We start from the raw sequence: 26,798 nt of genomic DNA on the forward strand, positions 1-26,798 counted from the left end.
TGTACCCAGTGACACCTTCCACCCAATGACATGTTGGTGAGGGTTACAAAGGCCTGGCCCTCTTGCCTTAATGTGGGGTATCTCTGCAGAGCCTCCCAGCCCCAGAGTCCCCATGGGGTTGGCAAAGGCCTTGGTTGCAACTTCACAGCCAACATCCAATGTCCAATGTTTCCCCCAACCCAAGCCTGTTCTCTTCACTCCCCCTACAGGGGTTCATCCCCACAGCACCCCAATAAATGATGCAAAGCTCTCAGAGTCTCTTTGCTAGGAACCTGACTTAATACGGGAGGAGAAGGGAGCTAACTTCAATGGGATGCTTTTTTTTTTTTTTTTTTTTTTTTAAAGAAAGATGGTCTCATCTAATACAACACATCTGTGAACTAAGCATTTTTGCTATGTTACTGTTCAGAAAAGATTAAAGAAGTTGTCAAGACCAAATAGTATCTGGCAAAGCTGGGACTCTAGTGCAGGCCCACCCTGACTTTGAGAGCACAGGTTCTACTCTCTCCCCACTGTATAAAAGGTGGGGAGTCCCTGACTCTGACCCGTGGGGTCTAGGGTGGAAAGGAGCTGGCTGGCCAAGGACTTGCCTGTGGTGTTCGAGTAGGCATGTAAACACCCGTGAGAAGAGTGTTCATATCTGGGGTGCAAATGGGGGGAGGCAGGAAGCAGGGAAGGGTGGCCACATGTGGCAACCTTTGCTGGCCAAGGAGGCAGAGTCTCCCCGCACAGGCCCCATACAGTGGGGACTGCTGGCTCTGAGCCTCCCTTGGGCACACAAAAGTTCACCTTTGCCCAAGCTGCTTGGCAAGACCCAGGCCCCATCCTGTCCCAGTAAAGGGTGAGGACTCTGGACTTCTCTGGCTCTGTGTGCTCCATCTGGTCCCAACACAGTGGAGGACTGGCCCCTGCCTGCCTCTGGGGCCGCTCTGGTGGTAGTCAAGGTGAGCTCAAGGTCAGCAGCGTGCTGCCACAGCCGCAAGCCGGCCTCGTAGCTCCTCCCTCAGGCACCAGCCCTGGAGCACTCTGGAGCCGATCATGGGAGGAGGATCTTTCCTGAACTTTTGTCTCTGGAGGGCCCAAGCCAATTCTACTGTTGGTGTGTCCAGTTGTAGAGGGGTGCCTGGTACCAGTCCTCCCCTGAGGGGCAATGCCCCCGGAACTACAGCTGGGGAAAGGCAGCAGGTCTGGAAACAAGCCAAGAGCACCCCATCTGGTGCCAGTGGACTTTCTTGCATGAATTGGCAGCTCCGTCAAGCTTTGGCATCAATTCCAAAAGTGGAGCATTGGGGCTTGTCCTGTCACCTGGAGATTCTGAGCACTTATTTACAGTTCACAGAACTAGAAACAAAAGTAACCCTTTTATCTCCTCAGAGGAAGCTGGCCCTTCCACTGAGTACAGAAGCTGGAGACAATGTAACCTTCCCTGAGAAGATACTCTCTGGGGCAGGAGGCAGCTGTCTAGACGTGGCACCCACTGAATGCACCCTAGCAAATCAGGAAAATCTCTTTTTCCTTTTTTTTTTCTCTTTTCTTTTTGAGACGGAGTCTCGCTCTGTCGCCCAGGCTGGAGTGCAGTGGCACGATCTTGGCTCACTGCAAGCTCCGCCTCCCCGGTTCACACCGTTCTCCTGCCTCAGCCTCCAGAGTAGCTGGGACTACAGGCGCCCGCCACCATGCCCGGCTAATTTTTTTGTATTTTTAGTAGAGACGAGTTTTACACCGTGTTAGCCAGGATGGTCTCGATCTCCTGACCTCGTGATCCGCTCGTCTCGGCCTCCCAAAGTGCTGGGATTACAGGCTTGAGCCACCGCGCCCGGCCGCCTCTTTTTCCTTAAAAGGCTCAACCGGTGTGTGCAGAACTCCCCCTTGCCTCAGCAGCTGGGAGGAGTGCCTTGAAATGGCAGCGTGCGTCAGGAGCTGGGGCTCAAGGTCTAAGTGCCAGGTCGGCCACCTGCAGGAAGGAGCAGCAGCAAGACTCTACTGAGCTGGGCCCTGCTTTCCTCACCTGGTGGGGAATGTCTTTCAGCCGCAGGAGGAGGTTATTTGTGACTGCCGTCTTCTTCTCTTCTCTTCTTTTTTTTCAAAAAAAAAAAAAAAAAAAAAATCTTTGTGAGAAAAACCCCACCGTTCCACTTGTTTTTTCCGAGCCGTTTTGTTAGTTGAGGTGTCTGCGTGCTGAGCAACACACACTAATATTTTCCTCCTCGTCAAAACATTAATTATCCCACCCAGGAACCTTTCTCTTGGATGTTTTTTCTTTACCACCCCTTAAGCTCTTGGGCACCAAGCGATTCCTGTATTTCCCATCATCTCAGCAAGCTGACTGTGGTGTTTAAGGAGAGAGAGGCCCCCTTGGCTGGGTGCGGACCCTCCTTTGTGCTCTGTGGCACCCAGTAGTCAGGACGCAGCACTCAGGAGAGCTCCTGTCCCCCTGCTTCTCACTCTGTGTGCGAACCATCTGTTGACATCTCTTGTCGTCTCCCACGAGGCTATGAACGTCCTCATGTCTGTATTCCCGACACCCAGGACAGTGCCTGGCATAGAGTAGTGGCCCTACAAATGTTTGCTGCACAAGCACATAAATGAATGAAAATGAAGATGGAATAATAAACACACAGTAGGAGGAGTCAGGGTTCAAATCAGCCCCCCTGGTTGGGCCCCGCTCCCCAGCCTCCCTCTCTTGCCTGTTCATAGAGGGAGCAGTTGTAAGCACAAGTTGGGTCCTTTGCTCTCCCTAGCACTTGGGAAGCCCCATCCTCTCTCCCTGCCTGGGACTATTCTCAGCTGCCAGACAGCCGGTGTGTTCACAGGGAGCCCAGTTTTCTCCTCCCTGGTCTCCCCTTGGTTGAGAGTAAGATGGGACAGCAGGGAGAATTCAGAACTTTGGAGTCTGGAAATTGAGGAGGCTCCAGGGAACAAACGCAGAGCTCGACAGCACCTTAGCAATCATTGGAGCCAACTCCTCCCCTCCTCCCATTTCAAAGACAAGCCTCCCAGATGGCTGAGATGTCTGGTTCATGGTCACCTACAGGTGAGAAGCAGGGCTGGCATTCAGGTCTTTGGCAGTTGTCAAGAAACAAGAGCCTCCTAATTAATTCTGAGTACAGGGCCTTTCTAGTCTCTTCTGCTACCGTGTTCTGTGCCACAGTGAGGAGGGCATGGCCTCATCATCTCCCTGTGTGCAGCGCAAATTCCTTTCATCTCCCTTTCAGCTCATTTGATCCCCACAGTGCTCTTCTGAAGTAGGCAGAGTGATGATTTCTCCACTTTGCAGATGAGGAAATTGTGGTGCAGAAAGCATAACGGAGCTGCACAAGGTAGCAGAGCAGTCCAGCGGTAGAGTTAGGGCTGCAGTCCTGTGTCCAGAGCCTGTGCCTGCACCCACCACATACTCTTTCCAGGTCAGATCTCTCTGCTGCTCTGCCCCTTCCCACTAGGAGCCTGAGCATCTGATTTGACTTGGCTCCAACAGAGATACCAGATGTCCTGTAGTCAAGACCAGAGCCCAGGATCCCTCCTTCCCAGCTATGGCCAGGACTCTGCAGACAGTGGACCTCTCCATGAAGGCCCAGAGCTTTCATCCCTAGGCCCAGGGGCTGAAGGGCTGGTGGGTCTTCGTTGTTGAGATTAAAGCCCTTCTCCAACTGGAGAAAATTTAAAATGAAACCTCCCCGTTGCATTTGTCCTGCTCAGTTTTGGAAAGCGGACAGGTAGCTCAAAAGAGAGTTCTTATTCAGCCCCTGCCTGGCCTTACCACTCCCTTCTTCAGCCCTAAAATCAAGTGAGCTATTCTCTAGCAAGGGCGAGACACTGGGCACTGGCTTGGTCCACTTCTAAAGGGTAGAAGGGGGCTCCTAGGAAGGTATGAGCGATCTAGCCACTTCCCTCCCCATTCTGCATGCTGTACTGTCCTCCGTGTGTGCTTTAGAGAAAGGCAATGATATGGCTGTACCATGCAAACATGTTTTCTCAAAGACATAACTTTTGTACCATAAGCTGTTTCCATCTAGGACCTATTTCTGTGGGATGGTCTGAGGGTGAAGCTAAGGAGAGAAGGCATATGTGAATTTATTTTGTTTATCTGAACATCTGTGTTTGCCCAGCCCCACCCCTATAAGGTAAGCTAAAATGCTATATAATAGGTTTATGTATGTACCTATAATGCCAAAGGTCATGGTTGAATCCTGCGACTAGGTAGAGTTTACCTGTCAATTGGCTAAATCGGAGACCCATATGTCTCATAGTCAAGCGAGATTCTGCAGCGTAAATGGCTGGCCCAGGGGCCATTGGCCTGTATGCATCACTGCCCTGCTCATAAACCTCATGGCTCCCCACTGGCAAAAGTTGAGTCCACCTTCTTCAGCCTGTATTCAAGGCCTGCCACCTGCCATCATCTTCCTCCTGCCAGACTGGCCTTCAGGCCCTGTGCCTTGGCAAGTGAGCTTTTCTCCCTTGCTCCCTTCTCTCTCTCTCTCTCTCTCTTCCTTCTTCCCTCCCTGTCTCCCTTTCTTCCTCCCTTTAAAGAGAACCAGACACTGTTTTAAGTGCTGTGGACACAGTCACTAAGTGCAGTGGACAAGACACAGGAGGCTTTAGCTTACGTTGTAGAGGTGGAGACAAAAGAAAACAGATATTCAAATAAACAAAATAAATTCAGATAAGAGCTATGAATACAGTAAAACAAGATGATGTGCTACAGCAGGGGTTCCCCCACTGCCCATGCTCCTCCACATCAGATTCTCAAAGGATGTGAACCCTATTGTGAATTGTGCACTCCTTATGAGAATCTAATTCCTGATGATCTGAGGTGGTACAGTTTCATCTTGAAACCATCCGCTTCCTGCCCTCCCATCCGTGGAAACCTTGTCTTTCATGAAACTGGTTCCTGGTGCTAGAGAGATTTGTGGGTAGGAGTGAGGCTGAATTCTCCCTACCCCCATGGCCTTCACAGGTAAATGCTGCCCACTGGTAAAGGCCTGCCCACATGTCACCTCGTCCAGGAAGCCTGCCTGCCTTCTCAGCTTGGCAGTGTTCTCTCCCACCACTGGACTCCAGAGCACTTTATTCTCCTCCCTTGCAGGGTGTGGAGTGGCTTGTAGCACAGTCCATGATCATCCTTGCTGCTGGGCTGTAAGTTCCTTAAGGGTGGAGAAAGCACCTCTTTCAGCCCCTGCCTCCCACTTCCCCAGCACTTACCTGGCACAGAGTAGCTGGTTAATAAGAGTTCACTGAGAAAATGTGCAAGGATCTCTCCTATCTCAGAGGGCAAAGAGCAACTGGGACCCATCCCAGGGTCATCTGCTGAGAAGAGGCCAGTTTTCTCCCTGGAGAGGGACAGAGGAAGGGGTACAGTTGAATGGGAGAATTTATGCCCAGGGCAGGAGGTGGTGGGTGGGTTCAACTCACCAAGGTAATCCTGTTGGACAGGAACACCTCACACTCTTCTAAACCTTTACAGACCTTGCTTTGATGAGAGGCCTAAGAAGAGTGTCATGCCCCTTCCTTGGCTTGGGGAAGTCTGGACCTGTGTAGGGGCGTGGGGTGAGGTGGGGTCGGTGTGCATTGTGCCAGGGTGTATGGCTCAGAGGATGTGTGCAGTGGGGTGTTTGTGAGATCTCTGTGACTGTGGTCCTGGAACTGTGGGCATAGGATGTGTGAGAAAACAAGCGAGTGCATACGTGAATGTGGTGGTGAGGTGCGTGCAGGGTGGCTGGTTTGTGTAGTGTCTTTGTGTGTTTGGATGTTGAGTGGTGGGCTGGTGGTGGTGGGGGGGTGTGTGTATCTGTGGTACAGCCCGTGGGGTTGGGGGACAGGTAAGGGTGGAGCAGCAGTGGCCTGGGCTCCGGGGGGCCAGCATCCCTGGTGTTAGGGCTCAGAAAACGATACCCACAAAGATGGCACTTTGACACGCTGAACTGAAGAAGCAGCCTCCAGGTCTCTCTGACCTGCCTCCCACAAAAGCCCCTGTCTCTCCCAAAGCACAGGATGAGGCTGTCTTCTGAAGCTCCCAGATCAAACTGGAAACTGGACTCCCAATCAGGAACAGAATTGCCTTCGATCCCTTTCCTGAAATTTCATTAATCAGAGGAGATGAAAACTCCTACCACAGAGGAAGAGACTGATCACTAAACACCACATCTAGAGCCCAAACTGTTTCTCAAACTATTGTTTGTTCTCTGGTCCCATTCAGTTTCCAAAGAGAATCATTCACGAGATAATGCTTGCCTCCTGGCTCCATTCATCCCCCACCATAAAATTATTTATGCCTATAACCCCTTGTCTCCTTCCACTATAAAGAAGGGTTTACAAGCACCTGGACCTCTCTGGGTTACTGGGTAATCATTCTCCCGCCATTCCCCCGTGCTATGCATGTTAAATAACATCCGTTTGCCTCTTTTTTCTATTAATCTGTTTTTTGTCAGCTCACTTTCTGCAAACCTTCAGAGGGTGAAGGGGGAAGCTTTCCTTCTTTGCCCCTACACTGGCAACTGGGACTTCACTTTCCCAGCTGCTAGCTGGGGCCTTAGAGAGGACCCCACAACTGGAAGCCATCACAGCTCTTCCCCTGCCCTGCTGGCCTGTGGGGGATGCTGTTGCCTCTTCAGCTCCCCTCTGACTGTGGTCCCTCTGTTTTGAAGCCCTAGCCTCAAGCCCCATCCCCACTCTCTTTCCTACTACCAAGAGCAGACACCAAAATATTTCTGCGTTTCCTCTGGAAAAATCCTGGGAGGTCTGTTTATGGCTGTAGCAAAGCGGCACACATCTGTGCACAGTTGAGCTGGGACAGCTGGAAACTCAGGCACTGGAGTTTGCTGGAATTCGGAGCACGCTGGTGCACACAGTGCCTGCCCCCCACCTACCCACCCAATGTGCCTGCCCATCTCTGCTTGAGTGTCCCACCAGAGTCAGTTCTTGTTTCTATAAATAACCCTTCCCTGGCCCCTGCACAAACACACCCACATATGCAGACACACTCCTGCACACAGCCGATTTCAGCAGGACACACAGAGACAGAGACAGGGACACATGGCACACAGATATGCCAGCACATTCTGAGAACAAACTCAAGCATGGTTCCTCAGGTCTAGAGGCCCGCAGACACACACAGGCGCCCTCCTGCTCCACCGGGGCACACCCTTGACCTGTCACCCACCAGTAACACCTACATACATCAGCAGACACGCAGGACAACGCATGCTGACTCAGCACACCCACACATAAACATGCGACACACACAGAAGGTGTGATTCACCTCCAGCCACCTACAGAAACCCACTCCCAGCCAGTCGGGGCCCGCCACCTAACTTCAGGCAAGGACTACCCTCCCCTGGAAGACCTGGGGACTTCTGAGCCTGGGAATGTCCCTGTTCTTTCCCATTGCCTGCCCTGTCCCTGACCCTGGCTGCCCTCTCAACTCTACCATGTGCCTCCTCTGTCAGGCAGGCCAGGGAACCTGAGTTCCCCCAGTCCTGACCTGCCTCTTCCTTGGCTTCTGTTCCTGTACCCCACATCTTTCCAGAAGCCTAGAAAGCTGTAGGGCTGCTTATCTCATGGCCCTCCCCGCTGCCAGGAACTCCTCTGCCCCGTGGCTGACACCCCTTCTGCCTCCCTCAATCCTTCAGGGCTGCTCTTGGATCTGAAGTCTCTTATTCCTCAGCCCCAGGCCCCCCAGATTCCCACAAGGCTCCGTGATGGGGAAAGAAATGTACTCTTTAGGACAGATCGGGGAGGAGCAGACAGACGAAGGGAGACAGGAAGAAGGGGAGAGAGAAAGTGGAAGGAAACAAAATGAACAGGTATTTCCTAGGGCCTAGGAAGGAAGGAGGGGCAGATTGAATGCAGCTGTAGGATGCCCAGGGAGGCAGGTGTCTGTGGGGAGCAGGGACAGAGCTGGGCCACCTCAGTCCCGCTTGCTTTGCTGGGCACCCATTTTAAGGGCTTGCTTGGCCCACATGAGGACAAGGCCTCTCTAGCAATGTATCCCAAACTCCTGATCTTCTCAGGCCAGACCAGGATTCTCCAGGGCTCTTGGAGTGGGGAGTTCTAGGCCTCCTCTTTAGCCCCCTCCATCCATAATTTCCAACCTCACAAACCTTCCCAATCCCCCTTGGGGCTCTTCCTCTGGATAGGAGCCCAGTCTGCATGCAGCCCCTGCTTCCCCTCAGCTCTTCCCACCCCCCACTTCTTTCCAAGCTGGAACATCACAGCTATTCTCAGCTTTCCATATTCTGTGGACATTCGTGGAATTTTTTAACCCAATCTTGGGTTAGGAACACCCTCCAAACTCTGCTGGAAGCCTCAAAGCATTTTCCTTCATATTTATGAGATCTGGGGCAGGTTTCTTTAAGTCTTTGCACGTTGGTTTCCTCAATGTAACATGGAAACGCCCAGCTACTAGCACGGCTGTGAGCTTGGTCTCTGCCGAGCACCCAGCCCAGGGCCTGATGTTTAGCAGGGGGCCCTTGATAAATGTAAATTCCCTTCTCCTTCCCCCACTTTTCTCTTTTACTTTGCTACACACTATTTAAGCCGGGAGAGATCAAACTGACCCCATTGCCCTGGGACAAAGGAATGATGGCCTCAATTCAAGAGCAAAGTACAGGAGTTTTTGATTAACTCATAAACACTCCCGACTTCCAGCAGCCCAGCTGCTGTGGGGTGGGGTGGGGAAGGGAGGGCAGGGGAGGTTGTTGAGGGGACATGCAGGAAAGAGATTAGGAAATTCAGGACAGGAGGACACTGGGCGGGGGCATGCTGAGGCCAAGGCCTTCTCCCACCACCTGCCTCCTGCGGGAGCGATTCCACAGTGCAGAGGGAGAGCCATTTGGAGGTCCGGCACCCGCTCTGCCCATGCCTATGCTTCAGGCTCCGTGGGACTTCGGGGCCTTGGATGCTCCCCTCCTCTGCTCCTGCCTCCCTTCCCCCAGCCCTGGGATGTGTCAGATGTCTGTTTTCTCCCGGACTCAGCTGAAGCAAGGTCAGCCCAGCTTTCAAGGGGAGGAGCTTCCACACTCTAGGTCAGTGCTCCCACGGACCAGGGACTTGACCAGAGAGCAGAGAGCACAGGGTGGGGTGTGGGGTGGGAGGACAGAGCACAGGGAGCACTGGGCTCCCTCCAGAATCCCAGGGGTGCTCACATCCAGAGGGTCTCCCAGGAATCACGGAGCCCCCCCTCTGCCTCCGTGCCAAAGGGATCCCAACTCATCCCAGGAAGAAGCCCAAATCTTTGTGCCATGGGGACCAAACATTCCACATGGCGGCTGTCCTTATGGTTGGCATGGTCATTCTGATTTCTAACCCAAATCTTTCCCACATAGCTAATGGATCCTGTAGGTTCCAAGGAGTTAGTCATGATATCAAGTAAGCAGTTTGTTTCCCCTGAGGATGAGCCAAATTTTGGGAAGATTCTCAACTGCCTGTCTCCACCCTCCTTCATCCAACTCACCACCCCGACCCTGTCCTCTTCCCCACCCAGACATGTGGGAAAATGCCCTGTTAGCCCTTCCAGTCATGTGAATGAGGCCACGATTCAAAGGCAATGGGCAAGAAGGAGGCCACAGGGAGTGGCCAGAAAGAACCAGCCTTTTGTGCTAGACAGGGGTCCTTGGGGGATGAGTGCATTTTTGGCGTATTTAGAAATATTTCTTTTTTATAATGAGCAGCAGAGGAGGAAAGAGGAGGGAGGGAGAGGCAGAGAGGCCAAGGCAGGACTTGGGAAAAGAGGCTGGAGCAGTGGTGAGGGCTGGGAAAGGAGGTTACAAGAGCGAAAGTAGAAACAGACAGGAGCCAAAGGGTAAGAAGTGGGGACAGAGAGGGAGAAGCAGGATGGTTCTGAAGATAGATGGAGATAGTGATGACACAGGTGCCTGCCACCACGCCCAGCTAATTTTTGTATTTTTAATAGAGACAGGGTTTTACCATGTTGGCCAGGCTGGTCTCAAAATCCTGACCTCAGGTGATCCTCCTGCCTCAGCCTCCCAAAGTGCTGAGATTATAGGCATGAGCCACCATGCCCGGCTGTCATTCTGATTTCTAACCTAAATCTTTTCGGCATATCTCACAGCCAGAGTTCTGGTTGGTGGCCCAGGAAGCACCTCTCCTCCTCAGTCATTTGTAGAGTAGATATCAATGACAGCTCTCCGGAGCCTCCATCTTCTCCCAGCCTGTTTTCCACTTGGCGTGCTGCATGGTGAGCCCTCCGTTCACAGGCTTGTTTCCCCCAGGCACTGCCTTTACTGGCCTCAGAAAGCCTGACACCTGGCCCTGGCTGGAACACTCAGGTTGGTGTATTTACAAACTTGGTTAGAGCATCAGCTCCATGCCTGGAGTGTGCAAGGACCTGGGGAACCAGACATAATCCCTCTCTCATGGAGCTGACCTAGCTGGGGAAATGGATGAGTGAATCAATGATTATACTGCATGATGATGGGGATGATGGCAGGGGCCATGGAACACAGTGGGGCTCTAGACTGAGGGGTCTGGGGAGGTGGGTGGGGGGTGGCAAATCCAGGAGGGCCTCTTGGAGGACATGGGGACATACTGAGTCCTGAAGAAAGAGAGATCTCATCTCTATCAAATTCTAGTGGGTTCAGGCTTGCTAGTCTCCTTTCTCCACCCTTACCACCCATTTTTGGGAAAAATAACAATAATTCATCAATCATTAATTCATCAGAAAAATACTCATTGCCTATGTAACACGCCAGGCATTGTGCTAGTGTCTAGAAATTCAACGATGATGAAGACCTAGTCACTGCCTCCCTGAAGCTCCCAGCCAAGTGGGAGAGCTCACAAGCAGGCAAGCAATGAGCCCCCGGAGACCACATGGAGTCTGTGCCAGGGCTCTCTGAATGCACAGAACCCCCTGTGAGCATCCAGCCCTCTCAGTTGACACTCCTTCCCTGAACCCGAGGAAGAGGGGCCATCCTTGCTATTTGACAGAGGCTGCTGGCTTGCCCAAGGTTCTAGGGCAAGTGCCTAGGGGACCTGCCACCTCTCCTCAGTTCTCAGACTCGAAGCCCCTGCTCTTGTGTCCTCCTAGCCTGGCCTTGGAGGAGAAAGAGGCTGAATGAAGGTGGGCTTGTTGCCTGGGGGCTGACTGCTCATGAGTAGGCTCCTGGGTGACCCTGCAGAAAGTTGAAACAGTGTCCTTCCTCTCAGGCTGCAGGTCAAAGATCTGGTTCCCTTGCTTCTCTAGCTTCTCCCGGTAGGTGGGGCTGTGGGAAAGGCTGGGAAGGTCAAGGTCCCCTGGAGTACTCTAGGCCCCTGGGCTTAGCCTGGCAGAATGGTCCTCCTCTACTTCCTACCTTCTCCTTTCTCCTGCCACATCCTCCCCAGCCTCCTCACCTTCCACCTCCTCCTCCTCCTTCTCCTCCTCCTCCTCATCTTTCCCGCGTCGTCCTCTTCTCCTTCCCCATTACTTCTCTTTCTCCAGTTTTCCTCCTCTTCCTCCTCTCCCCTTCCCTTCCTTTCCATTTTCTCCCCCACCTCCCCTCTTCACTCCTCCTCTTTCTCCTTTTCTCCTTCGAACTAATTGCTTCGGGGTGAAGACCAGGTCGACTTGTGAAAACCCTGATCCATCGCCATGGTGATGCTAATTCAAACTGAGTTCAAAGGAAATTGTTCCAGTTAAAACTAACAAGCTGGAGCCAGAGGCCCCAGGAAGGACCAGTGCCAGCAGGAGCAAGCCCTGCACCCAGAAAACTAGCAATAACAAGCCCACGGGTCGCTTACACTCCACCCCTCTGTGCTTTCTCTGCAACCTTCAGATGAGCCCAACTAAAAGGGAACCTGAGAGGTCATTGCAGGGAGCCCCCTGCCTCCGGGCCAGACTCCACCCAAGCCACTTCAAACAACAGAGAGGCCTGCACCTCCTCTGTGGTAAAGCCCTCCACTACCTTCACTGCACAGTCTCCCTCACGCTACGGTGCTGGTCTTTAACCACCCATGCTTTTGGAGACTTCTTCACGGTTTACACAAACACTTCCCATTGCTTTCTAATACATGTGGATTTGAAAGTACCAAGAGGAAAGGAACAAGAATGGCTGAGGCACCTGCCCCCTACCTAGGTGCTGTCCTAAGACTTCATACATGTTCATGCAACCCACTAATGCCATTATTATCTCTGCTTGGCGAGTTTCCAAGGATGAGAAAGCGCCCAGTGGAAGAAACTGCTTAGAGCTTGATTTGAGCTCCACTAGGTCAGGCTGGTTTAGTTTGACCTCCACTAGGTCAGGAATGACAGGGTAGGCCTCGAATTGTGGGGAGATGGCTCCAAACTGGAAAGAGGAAGGGTCTTGGTTCCAAAGTTCAAGTGAGTTGTCTTCTGTACTTTGAGTTAACCCGATCGCACTTGCTTCCCCGGCCCTCACAGCATCCTACCTGTACCGACTCCCAGCTCAGTACAGGCCACTTTCAGCCCAGTGGCTGCAGATGGTTCCTCTCTATTGTGTGGGCAAGGACCAGGACTTCTTTGTCCATAGCCCAGGACCTGGCTCAGAGTGGGCTCTGGCTGTTAATTACATGTCCGAATGCTGAATGCTGAACGCTGAATGGAAACACTAGTCCCTTGGGAGCTGGAAGATTTGAGGTCCCCCAGGTCAAGAGAACCCGAGGAGCCCGGCTTGGTGAGCTTTGTCTAATGGATGCACCCGAGGGTGGCAGGAGGAGAATGTCCTGTAGGACCTTGTGGTGCTGATGTGGTGGCAGGGGCCAGCCCGGGTACGCTCTTCCTTAGCAGCTCTCACCTCTGCCTCATTCCCTCTCAGCATCCCTTTCTTGGTTGTTGTTTTAAATCCTGAAATATCTAGTGATCCTTCCAGGTACTAACCAGACACTAGTCTAGCAGCAAAAGAAATTCCTTGAAGGCGAAGACCATGTCTGTACTTCTATGGTGCCCCCGCAATGCAAAGTGCAGCGCTACGGAGCGCATGGGGGAGCTTCACAGGTACATGAGTGAGTGATCTGGGGTCTGGGCGCCCACGGGAGGGGCTCTGGGAGCCTGCAGGTTTCAGATCTGCTCTTTCCTCAGATGTACTGTGAGACCTTGGGAAATCTCCTTGTTTCTTTGTTCCTGGGTTACTTCACGCATAACAAAGGATGCTCATGGATGAGCCATCCTGCTCCCCCAGATACATCAAGAGCAGAGTCATGCAGCTATGATGCATGATCTCAGCTCCTCCAGCATCAAGGACCTCAGCATCTCCCTCCCCTCTAGGGATGGGGACCTCTGGTGGTGACTGAAGTTCCTGCCTGACTCTCTGGGACCATCCACTGCCCCTCCATCCCCTCATTTCCACCCCCTCACCACCCGCCCCTCCAGAGTTCGATGTGTCTGGATGACTGAGGTGAAATCCAGCCAGAAGGGAGGAAGTGACTCAGCCCTTGTTGGGGTGGGGGCACTGGAGAAGGCCCAGGGCCAGCCTCCCACTCCCAGGACAGCTTGCGCTGCTTTGTACTCAACCCCAGCCTTTCATCCCGGCATCTTAAAGCCCCTTTCAAGCTGGAAGCAGTCCTGGGAGCTGGGTCATTGTCTCAATTAACAGGAGAAAGCTGGGGCCCAGGCTGGGTGGAGGCAACTTTCCCCTGAATTAGGCCTTGAGTCAGATGCCCAGGAAACCCAGGACTTCCTCACAAGCCAATTCCCCCAGGCTCCTGCCCCAAGCTCTAGGCTGCAGGGGCCCGTTGCAGAGGAAGTGAGAGCTGTGTCCTTGCCTGTCACTCCCTGCAGAGGAGATCAGGGTCCTGCACAGGACCCGAGGGTGTATTAGCTGGGCTGGAATTTCCCAGAGGGCCATTCAGTGGGTCCCCCTGACATTGTTGTTACTTGTGGGGATCTTGCATAGGCTGTGCATTCCCAAGTGGAGAGAGGGGAACAAGGTGAGTGAACAGATTCTAGTAATAGACCCAGCCAGCCTTGGGGACCCCTGAGCTGTTATAGCCAGCACACCCCACTGAGTTTCTCTCCCTGTCACTGTTAAAATATTCATCTGAGCTGGGTGTGGTGGCTCACGCCTGTAATCCCAGCACTTTGGAAGGCCGAGGTGGGTGTTCGAGACCAGCCTGATCAACATGGAGAAACCCCTTCTCTACTAAAAATACAAAATTAGCTGGGCATGGTAGCACATGCCTGTAATCCCAGCTACTCGGGAGGCTGAGGCAGAAGAATTGCTTGAACCTGGGAGGCGGAGGTTGTGGTGAGTTGAGATTGTGCCATTGCACTCCAGCCTGGGCAACAAGGGCGAAACTCCATTTCAAAACAAAAAAAAAAATCATCTGTAAATCATCTGTAGCCAATCATCTAATAACTGCGGAGGCTCTTGTGTACCTGGCCTGAAGCAAACAGATCACAGTTCTAAATCCTGGCTCAGTTGCTGCCTGGCTGTGCAATCTTGGGCAATTGCTTTAACTTCTCGGAACTTCAAATGCCTTGAAACTCCTTGGCTCAGCGTCTAGAATACAGGAGATTCCATCCCCACTAATATTGCATGGAAGATGAGAATTACAGAGCACAGGGGCTGGCAGGAATCTTCTTCACTTCTCTTAAGGAACAATGCACAGGGAAGTCGTGGAATGCTTCAGGTCACATAGCCAGGAGTAGGATGCAGGTTGCCATGGAGGAGCCTTCAAAGGGCGTCCGTTCTTGCCCTTCTAGGCTTGGATGAGGCAGCTCCCCGCTTGCTGAGTCAGGGAGGAGAAAGGCTGGAATAAGAAGGAGTGTGAGGGTGGGGTGTCGTGGGGAAGTCGGGGGCAGAAGAAAATCCAAGATATTGCGCAAAGGAGAGTGGGAGTGGGGGAGGGTCTGATTTAATGAGGCAGCAAGTAGGAGAGAGGCTGGCTCCCCCAACAGAGACCGCCCGCCCCTGTGGTGATGCTCCATGTGGTGGGGATCAAAGCTGCCCTGGGAACATGGCAACAGTGCTGGGCCACTAACGCTGGAGCTTCCCAGGGGCCTGCTTGATGTAGCTGCCTCTGTTTCCTTCCCAGCTCATCACCCACGCTTATTTCTGAAGGGGCTTGTTCCGGCCCAATCGCCTTCTCCACGCCTCCAGCTTGGGTTGCTGACTCAGTCCACTGAATTGATGTCCAGGGGCACCTGTGGCTGCAGACTGTCCATCTCATCAATGCCCAGCTTCCCTCTCTGGCCCTTGGTGGCTACCACCATCTCCGCCTCCTTTTGTTCTCTTGCAGAGCTCTGGGCTCAGCTCAGCTTATTTGGTCAACAACCTCAGACTCTCAGTTTTGCCCTTGGCCTTGGCATTGGTCAGTAAAGTGAGTGCAGTGGGCCTGGCCCTTTCCCCTCCCTGAACCTTTTCAAATCTCAGTTCTGGGTTGACATCTCCAGCCCCTCCATTAGCCTCCCTCCGTGTGAGGCCCCCCTCCCTCAGCTGCTGTTTCTGCAGTGCGCCGTTGGGAGGCCCAGCTCAGGCCAGAAGGCCCAGGCCTGTCTCAAGTTTACCCATCCACGGGGCTTTGGTTCTGGCACAGAAACAAGCTAAGGGTGAAGAGATCAGCGTGGCTGAATAGAGGCAACTGAGAGGCCTCTGGGCAATTCTGGAGGATGCATTAGGGTAGTGATGGGTGGAAAGGATTCTGAAGAGGGAGGGAAACTGGGCCTGGTATCAAAATCGTAAGGAGAAAAGAATGTGACCTTTCTTCTGGGGTTTGTGAATGCTGGAGAATGGTTTCCTCAATGTGACTTCTAAGATGGTTATCTGAGGGTCTCAAACTCTTTCCCCTTAGGGCTTTTCTGCCTCCCACTGGGCACGTCCCCCAGTCGTCTCTCCTCCAGTCTCTAGCTCAACATTTCACTTGAGCTTTTTGAGGTCTTTGGATGGGTATTAATTCCCTCGCTTCTCAGATGAAAAAAAAAGGAGACTTAGATCTAGTGATTTACTTAGAGACTCACAGCAGTAATGTTAGAGTCAGGAAACTAACCAGGTCCACCTGGCTCTGGAGCCTATGCTGGTTCCATTACACCCTCATATAGACATGTGTGTGGGGTGTGTGTGTGTGCATGCCTGTGTGCACATGTGTGTGCATGCAGTTTCTGTATTGAGTATGTGATTTCCCAGAAATCTTTAGAGAATTGTTCACTGGCCTCTCTTCCTTCCTTCCTTCCTTCCTTCCTTCCTTCCTTCCTTCCTTCCTTCCTTCCTTCCTCTTCCCCTTCCTCCTCTTCTCTCTCTCCCTAGATTATGCAGTGAGCTGTCTTTGTTCATGATGTGGTTTCTTTCCAAGCTTTAGAGGATCAGAAGTGCTGGCCTTTGTCTCTCTGCAGCTTCAGAACTCCAGCTTCTAGCCCTGTCTGGAGAAGAGGAAAGTTGTTTTATAACTCAGTTGGTGTAGTAGCAGTCTCAGTACCAATACGGCTTCTAGGTGAAATATATACATGTCTTAAAGGGGTAAAGTGGAGAAGCCAGGAGGGTCAGGGCACCCATGTTCTAGTCTTTACTCGGCCTTTTATCAATTATATGACCTTGGACGAGTCTCCGAATTTTAGCTTCCTTACTGTGTGATGGAGACAACGATGCTATCAGCCTCCTAAAGTTGGATTAGAAGACACAGTGTGCATGAACACATTGGGTAAACTATAAAGGATCAAGTCATTAATAAATGTCAACTGGGGGAATAGAACTATTGGACGCATCCCCCACTAACGTTTCAATGGGACATCATGAGAATAGCATATGCTCCACACCCCTGTCAGAGACAGGACCTAGTTGGATGGATCATTCTCTGTGATAATTCTTATGGCAGAATGAACTCACAGGCAGCCTCCCTACCTTTCATCCGGGGCATGTTAGGAATTAGTCTGACTACAATTAGTCATTCCAGATGCTGAGAACACTGAACAACCGACATGGTGACACTACTACTATAAGCCAAGCTCAGGAACGGGTGATGCTCCTTAGATGAATTAATGCTGGGGCTATTGTTTTACAAGGGGCAGGGTCAAAGACAAGCTCAGAAAGATAGCCCTTCTTCATAAGAGACCAGATAATTGGTGCTGAGAGAAAAATTAGTGCTCATCATGGATGGAGACAGGCTTGCTTCTAGGCTACTGAGGACGTTGACCATAGCTCTCCCATGGGAGACTGAAGGGCTTCCATCACACTGATGCCAGCTAGGTCATCAATAAGGGGGCTTTCTTTGGGAAGGGATGGGGCAGGGACACTGGTCCAGGGAACCAGAAAGAAGGGACTTTAGGAAAAGGATAGGAAGTCAAAGAGAGAGACCAAGAGATCTGGAGAAGAATGGGACAGAAGTCTATCTCAAGGTCAACATCAGGTGGGCTCCTTCCTTTGTTGGTTCTTGGAAGTTAAAAAGTGAACTTTCCCCAGTGTATTGCTCTTAAGATCCACCTACTTCTCAAGTGGAATGAACCAATAAGCCTTGTATATCTCCATTTCACTTCTCTGTATTTGACCTGGGACACATTCTCCAGGACAAAGGTGTTCAGAAAAGCGCAGAACTCTTTTCCCAGTTTCTTTCAGGGGACTTCTCTGAGTAGAATGGAGGAGCCCTGGACTCTGATAGGTGACGGTGTTGAGTCACCATGGTTACTGGCATCAGAAGAGGGCTCCAGGGGCCAGCGGTGGAGATGACCACCCTTCCCCAGTGTGAGAGACTGAGTTTCCTGAGGGCCGTTCACAAGTTAGCAAAAAATAACTTTTAAGAAACCTGAGTAATGACATATTCTCAGGGTCTAGACACAAATGTTTCTGATTGCCCATTCTGGCTATAGATATTAATACTTGGGTTGGAAATAGACCCAATAGGTCATCTTGTCCATCCTCCTGCCTCAGGCAGGACTAACGATATAGGTTTGTCTTATTCTTCCCCTAGAACTCCAGGGGTCAAAATACTACATATTCCTCCACTCATCAATTGATCCATCCGTCCATCCATCCATCCGTCATTTATTGAAAGTTGAGTAGGACAGGGGACCTCTCCTTTAACAACTCACGGTATAGTCTTTTCAGAGATTCCAGTCCCTAACCAGCAAGAGTAATTTCTAATGTCTAAACTAAATGCCTAATCTAATCCAGTGTCTAATTTCTAACATCTAATCTAATGTCTTCATTTTGTAAATAAAAATGAGGATAAAACAATCTCATTCATTCATTCATGCATACACGAATGCATGCATTCATTCCACAAATACTTCTGAGCATGTTGTCTGTTCCAAGTGAATTGGAAGGCACCCCTTTGTTTTGGATATGCCACTTACCTTTCATGTTCACTAGGTACATCCTAAGACTGGGAACTCAACCAGCATTGAAAATGCGGTCAAGAAAAGCTCATGTGTAACTACGTATTTGGACAAAATGGAGCTCCTACAACTCCTTCCATTTAAGGATATCAAAATATCTAAGAGCATGATCATTGCCCAGAGGGAGCGATTGTGTGTTGAGGGTTTCATCCCAGCTGGCATTCTGTCGGCTCCAGAATTCCTAATTCTTTGCCATGAAACTGTTTCCAGAGGGGCAGGTAAGCAAGGCTGGGTTCTTTTGCCTCTGTCTGAACCTGCTCCCCAGCCCTTCCCTTGAGTTCTCTCCCCTCTTCCCCCCTTTTGGGTCCTTTCAGCTTCCATACCTTCTTGAAGCAAAAGGGGGAGAAGGTGGGCTGAGAGTGGGACAGAAATACCCCCTTGAACTCTCAGCCTCTCCTGATTCATCAAAGTGGGGAAGCTGGTTGCTGGAATGAGTCGGGGCGGAGAAGAGAGGAAGAGAGGGCTCTGCAGTCTGGGAAGGATCCAGAGCCCTCATTAATGTCTGACACCTCCAATAAAAGCTGCAGATTCCCCAAAAGCGATTTTTGAAAATCCTCAACTCTTTGAAGCTTGGTGTTTAACTGCCACTCCTTCCATGGGCTTAATAGGAAACCAAGCCCCTTGGCTTGCACAAAGGGCATCACCTGGGGTAACGCCCCTTTCCCAAGCATTTGAGATCTTTATATAGGAACGCTTGAGTCTTCTTGCAGCTGGGCATGACAGGGAGGCCTCAGTCCTTGCAGAATGAAGGGCAGTTTCCCCCAAGGCTTGTGGCTATGGTGAAAGCTGAGGTTATCGGCTGGAGTGGGTCAGAGCTGTGCAAGGGAGCAGGGGCAAGACTTGGAAGGCAGAAGGTGGATGGAGTGCAGAAATGTGGTTACATTCAAGTAGTTATTTTTCTAGACCGACTTCCTTTTTTTTTTAACTCTCTCTCTACATTTAACTGAAAAAGTGGAACAAATACATATGCTAAAATAGGAATATGATGAAAAGTAAGTCCCTCTTTACCGGAAGTCACCTGTCTCTTAACCTGGAGGCAACTACTATTAACAGAATTTGCGTATCATTCAGAAATTTCTTTTCTTTTTTTTTTTTTGAGACGGAGTCTCGCTCTGTCACCCAGGCTAGAGTGCAGTGGCGCGATCTCGGCTCACTGCAAGCTCTGCCTCCCGGGTTCACGCCATTCTCCTGCCTCAGCCTCTCCGAGTAGCTGGGACTACAGGCGCCCGCCACCACGCCCAGCTAATTTTTTTGTATTTTTTAGTAGAGACGGGGTTTCACTGTGGTCTCAATCTCCTGACCTCGTGATCCGCCCGCCTCGGCCTCCCAAAGTGCTGGGATTACAAGCATGGGCCACCGCGCCTGGCCTCAGAAATTTCTTGTGCTTTACATGTACCTTCTTTTCTTGGGCATAAACAGGAACAGTATCTCCACTGTTCCATATATGACTTGTTTTTAACAATATATCCTGCAGATCCTTACATAAATCGACTGCATTTGTATATGCTTATAAATCTACTTCATTCTTTGCCTGGTGTTATATAGTATGGGTACCACAATTTATTTGCTCCATCCCCTAATGATAGATATTTAGGTTGCTTTCAGTCTTTGTTATTACAAACAAAGCTGCAATGAACAGTCTTGTACAAAGACATCTGTGCTAATATAACTGAGGGGTAGATTTCTAGAAGAGAAATTGCTGCATTTGAGATATGTACCTGGAGTTTGCTAGACATTGTTTAGGTTGTTTTCTGACTAGCTAAGATCGTATAAAGTGGTGGAAGAATTGGTTGTCAACCCTCCATCCCTGCTCCCCACATCCTACTTCCTATCCTTTGCAAGAATGGGATATAATGATGGGGATAACTCCCCCAGTGAGGTGACTGAAAATCATTTTTGATGGGCTTTGGGAAGCACAAAGAGAGGTTTTTGTTTTCAGAATGACCCACTCTCCTAATGATGTGTGCTCAGGCTGAGCACTACCTGAGTCCCTGAGCAGAGCCGAAATAAAGAGGGCCTGTGAGGGCCAGGGGTGTCAGCTGGACTCCTCCACAGAGCAGAACCACTAGCCCATTCCTGGGAAACTCCATGGGCTCCCCAACTTCTGCTCACAAAACTGCAATAATGCTGCGATCACTTGTGTTGTGGCTTTAACTTTTCAAAGCCTTTTGCAGCCGACGTTTCATTCCACTTCAGCTGGGAGGGAGGCCAAACAGCGATTGTTAGATGAAAAGACTGAGATCCAGAGAGGCTGTGTGATGATGGCGAGTGGTCATGAGAATGTACTGGCTCAAGTGTGAGGAGTCTAAGGTTCAAGTCCAGCACTGAGCTCAGTTAGCTGTGTAGCCCTAGGCTTCTGTTGAAGTGTTTGGACAGGATGGTCACCAAGCCCCTCACCGTTGAGGGTGTGATCTGATGACTGTTCAAGTCCTGCAGTTGGCTTGGAGACAAATGGGACACGACCATTCTCAACTAGCTGGCTGTTGAGGATTCGTTGAGCCAGATATTGGGTTGCCCATCACATGATGGCTCCAGGCAGTACCGCCGTCCTGATGTGGCTCCTGTCTAGGCAGCAGAGGGTCTCTCTTTCCTTTCAGTGCTGGAGCATGCTCTCAGATCCTCCGGGGGCAGTTCCTGTGGAGGGTATTGTACTGCAGGCAGGGAGACACAGCAGAGGCTGGAGCAGATGGGATTGGCCCAGGCTGCTAGGGAAGAGGACCCCCCATGCAACCCCTTTCAGAAGCACTGTGGGAGGAACCCCTCTGCCCCATTAACGCCCCTATAATTTATGCCATCTGCCCCCATAAAACCAACCCTTTTCCAGTGTCTGGTTCTCCAGATGGCCTTGGGGGCCTAATCAAAGCCAGGCCCCTCGCTGGCCTCATCCTCTCATACTGGTCTGTTAATAGCCTTCAGCCATCCCGGCTCCAGGCCCCCTTAACTCCTTCATCCCCAGCTTCCTCCTCCTCCCCAGGATCTCTGTTCTGCGCCGTTTCAACGCCCTGGACTAGGTTCACACAAAGGAGGCCACCCCAAAGTCAAGTGTGATTTCTTGGGAGAATTGCTAGATCGGGATCAGGAGCCTGTGGCCACCGCTGACTTGCTGAGTGGCTTTGGGACAGTCATTTGACCTAGCCCCCGCTTCCCGATTTTTGGCAAGCAACATTTCAACAAATAGCTTGCAAGATGTTTTTTACCTACATGGTCTCATTGAAACTTCCAAAAGGAGGTAATTACTCCCCTTCTAACGACTCTCATGGGGGGACGTTCACAGCAGCATGGGCTGCGGAGAAGAGGAAGCAATACAGAGGTCCACAGTTACCAAGCCAAACTGGGGAGGGGCCCCACACAGGTGGCGCAAGCCCCTCTCTCCAGGCAGGTCAAGGCCCCCCATGGGAGGGCGTGGGATCTCCCCACAGCTCTGTTGCCGTGACTCCTGGAGACTGAGGCTCTGGCTGTGACTCTTGACACAGGACAGTGTGGGGGAACTTGGGGGAGGCAGAGAAGAGGCCACGTGGAAAGCAGCACTTCTGTTCCACGACACTCCGCTGAACCCCACAAGGCAGGGGGTGCAGGTCAGTGACAGCCCTCATGCTTCCCAGAGGAGTCAGAGCCTGTCCCCGCTGAAGACGAGACAGGCGCAAACAGGCCACACAGGAGCAGGAGGGCTGCAGCCAGTCCCACAGGAGGAAGGGCTGCGCCAAAGGTAGCCCGGGCATCAGGTGGCTGGTTGAGTAGTGGCGTGGAGACACCCTGTGGTGAGATCGAGCAATCACAGTTTGGTTCCCTCCGAAAGGGGATGCGACAAAAAACCCAGAACCAGCGTTGAGTTCCCACCTGTGCTGGACAGAGACTTTCCAGAGACCTCCTTTCCCCATCCCAGTGCTCTGGGAGGGTGACGTGCCAATGCCCAGACTCTGCCACCATCCACCTTCTAGCTCTCCCACTTGTCAGCTGTGTGATGGTGGCAACTTACATAACCTCTTGGAACCTCAGTTTTCTTGCCTGTGACATGGGCTACTTCATAGGGTTGTTGCAGGGATGGGGGCAAGTGCTTGCCCAAGGGCCTGGTATGTAATAAGAGCCAAACAAACTTGGCCTCTGTACAGAGGCTACATCTTGTCCAGTGTCACATAGTTAGTAAGGGACTGGTGCAGCAGGGATTGAATCTAGGTTTCTCCAACTCTGCCTCATGGGAAGCAGGGAAGTTGACTGTTGAGTGTCCCCACTCAAAGGCCACGTTTATTTCTGAGATGGAGAAGGTACAGTTAGAGCTCACCTCAGGTGGGGCAAGAGATAGATGACTGGCCACATCTGACTTTCTGGCAAGCCCAGCTCCAGTCAATGAGAGAGCAGAACCTCCCACAGGTGGGAAGAGGTGTTGGTGCTGCCTCTCCTGCTTCCTTCTCTGCCCCTTCCCCTACCTTCCCCCAGGACCAAGCACTTGGAATAGAGATGGACTGTCTCCCTTCCATTTTAATGAATTTATTTTATAAAGATGGGGTCTGCTGTGTTGTCCAGGCTGGTCTTGAGCTCCTGGGCTCAACTGATCCTCCCATCTCAGCCTCCTGAGTAGCTGGGACTACAGAAACACACCACCATGCCCTGCTAATTAAAAACAAAAACAAAAACAAACAAACAAAAAAACCCAAAGTTTTTTTTTTTTTTTTTTTTTTGTAGAGATGGGGGTCTCATCATGTTACTCAGGCTGGTCTTGAATTCCCGGCCTCATGTGATCCTCCCGTCTCAGCCTCCCAAAGTACTGGGATTACAGGCATGAACCGCCATGCCCAGCTCTCCCTTCCATTTTAAAGAGGAGATCATAGCTTGGAGAACTCAAGTGACTTGGGCAAGACAACTGGCAAAGAGCAGAGTCGAGATTGGGCTGGAGGTCGCATTCCTCCATCTGTGACCTCGGACACTGCTCCAGCCACCATCTCCATGGCGGGGCTTGGGCCCAGGCACTTGGCTTAGCTAAGCCAAGCAGTGATAGAACATGAAGGATGGGGTGGACTCTTTCCTAAGGTGTTTGGATGACCAGCTCAGAGGCTGGTCCCCACTGGCCAGTGGCCTGACGCTGCCGTCCTGCTGGACATATGCACATAGCAGGCAATGCAGGCATTGCTTAGTCCTCGGCTCTTAAATGTCTGGGCCAAATCCCAGCTGCAGCCAGTGCTGCCTCTGTGGAGTCAGTGAGTCTTCCCCAGGATCTCGTCTACCCTAACACGTGCCCTGCGCCACAGGTTTGCTGAGGGCACTGATTTAGGCTGAGAGCTCATTATGAGGGACAAGCTAGGTGTTATGTGTTGGGTGAGGGTAGAGTTACTAAGCTGTGTGTGTTGTGGGGGGAGGTTGGCAACAAGAGCTGACGTTCATTGTGCCTGTGGCAGTGTGCCCGCTACCCTCACAGCCACTCTATGAGACAGATGCCACCATTCTGTCAATTTTACAGATGACAAAACTGAGGCAGAGAAATAAAGAAACTGGCCCAAGGTCACACAGTCAGAAGATGGCAGAGCCAGGATTTGAACCCAGGCAATCTGACTCCATAGCCCACGCTCACCACCATTGCCCCCGGCAGCCTGTATAAAGGATAGTGCAGTTGGGCTCGACAGAAAGTAGGGTAATGGGGTCCGCAGAGGGACAGTTGGGGCAGGGAAGGGGGCTCCAGGTTCCGATGAGCAGTTGGGGCAGGCTGTGAGGAAAACCAGTGTGTTGGGGCTTCTTGTGAGAGTCCGAGAGCCTCAGTCAGAGGATTAGAGGTTGTGCCCTCTCCCCGAGGGCAGAGCACTACCTGCGGGCACGGTATCCCGGTGTGCCAAGAATGGGTTACAAGTGTGTGGTCAAGACAGAGATCTCCCCTCCCCCACCCGACCCTCCAGAGGGTCCAGGGGCTCCCGGGGCATCTCTGCCCCTTCCCCCAGCCCCGCCTCTGGCTGAGAGCAGCCATCGCCTTACTTCACTGTGCCATGGGGCAGCGTCGTTTCCCGCGAGCCGCGCTGTGAGAAAGCCAGGGAGCCCTGCCTGGGCACAGCCCCGACTGCAGGTCGCCCAGTGCCCGTGTCCTCCCAGGCACAGGAGCTCGGCACTGCGGGCGCTACTTCCACAGCGGCGGCCGCCTCTGCCGCTGCCAGTGCCAGGCACAGGCAGCCCACTTCCACCTAGGGCTGCTCTGCTATTGGCGGTGGGGTTAGGCCTGACAGTCGGGGTGGGCTTTCCGTTCACCAAGCTCAGGGAATCCCCCGAGAAGCTCATTCAATCCATTCGGCATCCCGGCGCCTGCTGCCTTCCACAGGCTGCACGATCCTGGGCAGGGGACCCCCGCGGATTCCAGATCCCTCATGAGGATGGTGGAAATAGTAATGCCCACCGCAGAGGGCACCTGCAAGCATTAAATGAGCTGGTCTGCGCATCCCGCAAGCCTTTGCCGAGCGCCTGCTCTGTGCCAGGCAGTGCTTGGTGTGGGGATGGGAAATGAACTAATAAACACAGTGCCCACGCTCAAAGAGGGGAAGTGGCCAGGGCCAGGGAAACGCACCCAGAGACAGAAACCGGGATATGCAATCAATAGGGCTCGGCACAGAGCCCAGCACGGAGCACGCCGCCCGCACACACTCCCTGGGCCTCCCTTTAGAGCAACAACGGCCTGGCCGGACAGGGGATTTCACCGCTGCCCTCTGCAGCCCGCAGGGAGCCCGAGGGCAGGCGTAAAGCCCATGCCGGCGTTGGCCAGGAAACAGGCCTTTACGGGGAGCGGAAGCAGCCATCAAAGCAGAGCGAGCTGGGACAGGCCAGGGAACGCTGAGAGCCCGGACGCGGAGTGCTTCCCACCGCCCCCACGGCCCCGGCCGTGGCGCCTCCCTGCCTGGCCACACGGGGGCGCGCTCCCGCTCCGCGCCTCGACCGCGCCTCGACCGCGCCTCTACCGCGCCTCGACCGCGCCTCGACCGCGCCCCTTCCGCGAGCCCCGTCCGCGATCCCGGTCCGCCAGCCCCGTCCGCGATCCCGGTCCGCCAGCCCCGTCCGCCAGCCCCGTCCGCCAGCCCCGTCCGCCAGCCCCTTCCGCCAGCCCCGTCCGCCAGCCCCGTCCGCCAGCCCCGTCCGCCAGCCCCTTCCGCGAGCCCCGTCCGCGCGCCCCTCGGGTCGCTCCCCATGTCCCGCTCCGCGCCACCTCCCCGCCTCGACCGCGTACCTTCTGCGTTCCTCTCCATGTCCCCTCTGGCCCCGTCCAGGGCCCCGACTGCGCCCCCTCGGCGCCCCCTTGGCCGGGTCTTTTGCTCGCATCCTGCCCGCATTCGCGGAGGAGAGAAGGAAGACATAGCTAGTGCAGCGCTTCAGCTTGAGCGGGCTTCCTGGATGCGCTTGCTAGGCTAGGAGGGTGTGCGGATGCCGCTCGGCTGAGTCGCGGGGAACGACGGTCGCTCACGCACTAAGCGCCCTCTCAGCGCTGGGCTCCGAGGGTGCCGCGGCGGGGCCAGACTTTGCAGGGCTTTGTACCGTCTCCAGGCCTGGGTCTCTCCACTAAAGGGACTTGGGCAGGGTGTGAAGGAGGGAGGTGGTGGCGAGAGGGAATTTATGTTCGGAAAGATCCCTCTGGCTGCTGGGTGGAGGGTGACTTGGAGTGAACTGGAGTTGCCCTACGGAGAGCAATCAGGAGACTCCTGAGAAGTGCAGGAGGTGACGGTGACAGGGTCACCCAAGTGCAGACTCCAGTGCGTTACACATATATGTGGGATTCAGGCTTCGGTCCAGCCCCTCCCTACTCCCCGAAGCCGCCCCAGTCCATCACTTGTTGGATTGCAGACCCCCTCCCTTCGCAGAGATCCCTTCCCCACCCCAGGGTGTTCCCGGCCTGAGGCTCCCACCAGATGTGCCACATCATGGGTAAGCTGTGACCATCACTAGCACCACTATGTCCACAGCCAATGTAGAGACGTCCAGTCGGGTGCCTGCCTGGACCCCACGTCAGGCCCTCAAAAGGGAGCAGCCCCCGAGAGTGTGTATGTGGTGGCTGGGGTCGCCACAATCTTTAGTCCGTTCATTGCTTTCAGACCCCGAAGCTTGCTTCTGTCTGTAGAGTCAGAGGCAGTCTGTCTTCGGGGAACTGAGTAATGATAAACAAACTTCCAGGAGACTGAAAAGAAAGCACAACGTCAACGTAGTCTGTAAGGTTCTCACAGAGCTGTTGTGAGACAGCCTCACAAATATTTGGCAGACACACACACGTGCTAGAACGGTGCCTGTGCCAAGCGTGTTAGCTGTGACTGTGATGAATGGAAAGAGTGTGCAATATGCGGGTCTGCCAAATATGGTGCTTCTCTGGGATGCTGACTAGGTCTCCTGGCTCCTCAGTGGGCTTGGATTCAGAACAAATGATGGTTCATCCATCCCTGTGAAGTGTCACCGGAAGTTCTCAGGGAGGCCCCCTGAAGTTCCCTGTCCTCCAACAGAACATGCCTTGCTGGTGCCTGAAGTGTCCCTGTTCACCAGATATGCGGTAGGGCTCCCCCAGGAACTGCGGGAT

At 52.8% G+C, this 26,798-nt stretch overlaps 1 pseudogene; it reads right to left on the reverse strand.

Moving 5' to 3' along the window:
- Nucleotides 1-23,646: 23,646 nt before the first annotated feature.
- LOC105737608 lies at nt 23,647-24,617 on the reverse strand (annotated as a pseudogene).
- Nucleotides 24,618-26,798: the final 2,181 nt, after the last annotated feature.

Source organism: Nomascus leucogenys, chromosome 15 (genome assembly GCF_006542625.1).
Source record: "Nomascus leucogenys isolate Asia chromosome 15, Asia_NLE_v1, whole genome shotgun sequence".
Lineage (NCBI taxonomy): Eukaryota > Metazoa > Chordata > Mammalia > Primates > Hylobatidae > Nomascus > Nomascus leucogenys.